Here is a 5,177-nt window from a genome sequence, read left to right on the forward strand (position 1 = left end):
TTAATATGGAAGAAGTTTATTATAAAACCCTATGCAAATGTTGATTATTAGTTGCACTAACATATTAATGGGCCAAGTAGAAAGTGCACACAAGGGGCTAGTTCAGTTCTGAGGAATATTACAGCAATCTAGGCAAATGCAAACCAAGTATGAGATAAGGAAGTTGGTATTGTAAAACATCAGGGACACCAACCAAGCATCAAAAATGACACTGAGTGGTGCATCCAGCATTCTACTCCCATACCCACATTGCTCTTCCAAGGTGACCAAAGTCTGTGTAACTGGATTATATCTGTGTATTCAAACAATACAGGTAAGAACAGTCTAATAAGATGATAGTCCAGGGAGTTCATGCTGTTCATCCTGACTCACAGAAATTCATATAATAATAATAATAATTGCTGAACACATTCCTACCCACTTTATAAGCCCTAAATCATTTCCTACAAGTTCATGATCTGAAATATTTGCCCCCATTGTAAAGGAAACTAAATGCAGGAATTGCCTAAGTTATTCAAGATAAAGTTTGGCTTTAAGATTCAGGTTCTATGACAGAGCTGTTCTTGAGATAATTGGCACACTTGCTGACTGGGAAGACTTTCTCTGACAGATGCCAAATTGGTCAAACCAACATCCAGGTGCCTTCCAAATCCATTTCACTTAGATATGACTATGTCCCTATTTCCTGGTTTCTCTGACTGCTTCCTCCCCACAACCTAATTCTGCATTGTGTCTTTGAAAATGCTGAATTTGACATTTGAATTTTATCTTAATATCTTAGATAATAAATTATTTTTCAAAACTCTTGGTTTTCTCCTCTCAAACATTCAGAAGGTGAAAAAAAAACACAGGAGCATGCTAGAAATAGCAAAGACATGATTAGCCAGGTCAAGCCTATTTTTATCCAAAATGAACTAAAAAATATCAAATTGTGACATCTATTTTAAGACTGATAAAGATGATCTGAGAATACATCAAACTCTGATATTTTTAAGTCATCATTCATTTCTCCAGTAAATAGTAAGTTTTGGAGCAAAACACCAATGTATAGCCTGTTAGCCACCCTGGCATGAAATCTTATACAAAAGATATACAGATGTTCAGTCACCCATAATATATAATATATGTATGTGCGTGTGTATATATACATGCACCATATATGTTATATATATTATAGTGCTGCAGGAAAAGATGGAAAAATCATTGTATTTGGGTGAAGTAAAAATCGTTTTGCAAAATTTGTTAAAAATAATTGAACAGAAATTTATAGCATAAGACATTTCTGAAATCTTAAAGCTAGGTCTATTTCAATGCTAACAGTACTCAGTTTGAAATATATGGAAAAATAGGATAGGAAGGAACATGAAAAGTAGAAGGAAAATTGGAAAGATAAAGCATGTAATATTATTATTTTAATAACTGATAAAACCTTGCCTAAATTTTAAGAGCTTATTAATGTCTCATGTATTTTCTCCTAAAATCACTATTCATTCATTAGTTTTATACCATTTAAAATTAACTTTCAAAATCAATAATTTAATAAGATATTATTTTATTCATCTTTTTAATTATCAGTGAATGTGTTCAGATTTAATGAACACATTATCTTATAAATTATCATGAACCATTACCAGAGGACATACAGATCTTCTCTATGAATTTTAACATACAATTACAGAAATTAGCTTTCACAATGAAAAGAAAGGAGGTTGTGAACCCAAACAAACATAATAACCAAGTCTGAACACCTTTTCATTTGTCAAAACCAAGTCAAACCAAAACATAACTGTTCTATAAGCATTTAAAGTTTTAAATGTATTTTTAATGTATTTGTAATATACATGATAATTTGAGACACGTTGGAATTCAATCATTTCATAATGAGATAATGTTTCTAATGTTTACACAGATGCATATGAAGAATATATCGATGTAATCATGTACAGAAAAAGTAAAAATTAAGTCACTGAAATATTTGTATAGATGATGATGACCATCTATACAAATATGGAAATTTTATAATCAAAACTAATTCCTTCAATTAAAAATGGATGTGCTTACGCATTGTGTGTGAATGGTATTGATCTTTTGTGAAAACAGATCTCTATTTTCCATACTATAATTTTCCATTATATTTAGTTTCCTTAAACACACTGCTAATAAAATCACTTCACAAAAAGCTAATATCTTATTAAGCAAGGAAATATGCAAATGAGGGTACTCTGTTAAAGCAGCAATTCATCTTCTCTACGAACAGAAATGATTTTCTCATACACTGAATTGTGGGAAAGAAAAGTGCAAAAAGGGGAGGAATGAATATTACTAATTTCTGAAATTCATAGGAAGAGTGGACAACTTGACTTTCCCTGGGCCAGCACCTACTCTAATAATCTCTCTTTTAATAATTTTATGCTTATCATGTTGAGAAGAAGAACTTGGATTCTTATTGACATTGAAAAATTTGGTCAATTACATAATTTCTTAATGGCAAAATTAACATCTTTCTTGACTAAAATAATAACTCATTTCAAGTAAAATAATTCATTTAAAGATGAAAAATGATCCATGAAAAACTCAGAAAAACAATTGATATATGATATTTTGTTTCTCTTCTCTTTTGACTCTGTTTTTAAAAGTGATTCTTAGGCAAAGATGGTTCAAAAGAATCTAAATGCGGATTTGTGGTTAAGAACTGTCACTGGTTTTACGGAAACAAAACAAACAAACAAACAAAAAATAACAACTTCCAGCACATTTTGACAATCATGTTTCCACTTTTCACTGTAGATTATTTTCATAAGGTTTTTTCATATTTATTTTTTTTATTCACAGACAGTACAATTAAGTCTACCTTTAAATTTTTTAAAATGCAGTATAAATTTTGCTCAGAAGACTGATCGCCCCATGTGTTATCAGCTTAGTTGAGCTTAGGTTTGGGGTTTATAATTTCCAGCTACAGGCCCTCACCATTCCTAGAAGTTCATTGAAAAGTTTTTCCAGTTTTGTTTTCAAAGTTCTTTTGTGATCAGCATACTTCTCTTCCAGATCACCATCCCAATTGTGGTCCAAATCACCAATGTCTTTTGTCTATAGTACTAAAATGATTTTTCAATTGTTCTAAACACATAAACCCTCACCCCTCTTGCAAACTTTCATTTACGCACAGTGAAAGCAATTCTTTCAAAATCCAACTATAAGAATGTCATTCCTTTCTTTACTTTGTTACCCATAAAGACCTGACTGCCACAGCTGACATACTTGTCAAAAGATTGATTCCCGTTCATTACTCATATTTCTTAGAACCCCAACCCTTGAAAATGCATATCAGATTAGTAGAGCTAACTTATATGAATGTACTAGTCCTGTGAGAAAATCTGAGGGTTTGGGGATCTATCTGGGTTAAGAATACTTGTATGGATAGAAATTTTAAAATAGATATCAAGTATTCAAAAATATCCTCCAATAATGTATTCCTTTACATTCACGATTTGGATGTCCCACACCAAATGTGCTATTTCAGATTAATAAACCTCCACCACCACCGCTTGCATCACCATCAGCTCTATTCCTTCCAGCATGTGGGAATGTTTCTTCAAGCAATTCTCTCATGTCTCATGTGTTATTACATGCATCTCTTAAGTCCAAATTACTCAGTCTTGTTCGTTTCTCCTTAAATAACCTCACAATGTTAATATTTTGTAATTTAGAAAGTAGATTTTAGGGGCTGGGGATGTGGCTCAAGTGGTAGCGCGCTCGCCTGGCATGCGTGCGGTCCGGGTTCGATCCTCAGCACCACATACCAACAAAGATGTTGTGTCCGCCGAGAACTAAAAATAAATATTAAAATTCTCTCTCTCTCTCAACAAAAAAAAAAAAAGAAAAAGAAAAAAATGATCTTAAAAACACAAAACAAACACCAAAGACTCACTAAGGAACAAGGCGGGGTTGGGTTGTGCTTCCTGGGCAGGTCTGTCCCACAATCCTTTCCCCTACCTTAGGTGCTAAGCCCCCTTCTCCTGGACAGTCTGAGATGGTTTGAAATGAAAGCCTTAGAAATACATCCAACCACTTTAAAAAAAAAAAAAAAGAAAGTAGATTTTAACTATGATCTACATTGTTTCAGAGAAATCATAAAAAGAGGAAAAATTTTAAAAATTACATATTTATAATTTGGTGAATCACATACATGGTTTAATATATATGCATATAAGTTAGAATACATCTGTCTCTACATGTTTATGTTTATTGACTATACACACAGATATGCGTAGGATAAAGAAAGAAAAGTTGTAAAAGTAGGTCTCTTAGTTCTGATTCCTCAAGGGCTGGGGATGTAGCTCAGTTGGTAGAACACCTGCCTTACATGCACAAGGCCCTGGGTTCAATCCCCAGCACCACCAAAAGAGGAAAAAAGAGAAAAAGTCACATTAGTCCAGATTTCTTTAAGCAGTTATGAGCCCATTTGGGGGTTATGATTCCTTTAGATAGTACCTACTTTATATTTCCTTCTTATTCAGGAGAATTAATTCATTGGGATTCTTTACGTATTGAGTGTATCAAAATGTGGTTGTTCCAAGATCTAATACTTGCTGCTTTTTTTTTTTTACTATATACTTGTAATCAGCGTCATTACTAGATACAGTAATGTTGGAAATGCCCTAGTCCTGAAGTGGGTTTTATTGAAAGCCCTTTCTGTTCTTTTTTAGAGAGGGTAATCCTCTTTCCCTATAATAATGAGGATAAAATATCCCAGGTAGCACATAATCTCATTTATTGTCTGTCCTATCAGTGAAATGAGAAGACTGGAGTGACCAGCCTCTACTTCTAATTTAAAGGACGTGATATGAGGCTCTGCCAACATTTTTATTGCTTTATTAACATTGACATTGTTTTAGTTAATCCTTCTTTCCTAAATTTCCGGTTTCCTTAGTCCTAACTTACTCTCCATTCTTTAATAAAGATAAACATTTTAAAAAATAGTACAAATATTTAACAATGATTGAGTACAATCTAAACCCCATCAACTTTCTAAACATAAATATTAACTCATTTCAACCTCCTAATGATTCTAAGAACTAGTTGGTGTTACTACCCTAATTTCACAATGAGGCAGAAAGTAGTTTCACTTGCTATAGTTAATTTATCTCAGTGGCAGTGCTGACATTGGAATTCAGGCA

At 32.9% G+C, this 5,177-nt stretch overlaps 1 non-coding gene across 1 annotated transcript; it reads left to right on the forward strand.

The window, feature by feature from the left end:
- The first annotated feature begins 4,327 nt into the window (after positions 1-4,327).
- Positions 4,328-4,400, forward strand: Trnav-uac (transfer RNA valine (anticodon UAC)). The gene has a single exon. It is a non-coding gene; the product is annotated as a tRNA-Val (tRNA).
- Positions 4,401-5,177: the final 777 nt, after the last annotated feature.

This window comes from Urocitellus parryii, chromosome 12 (genome assembly GCF_045843805.1).
Source record: "Urocitellus parryii isolate mUroPar1 chromosome 12, mUroPar1.hap1, whole genome shotgun sequence".
NCBI classification, from domain to species: Eukaryota; Metazoa; Chordata; class Mammalia; order Rodentia; family Sciuridae; genus Urocitellus; species Urocitellus parryii.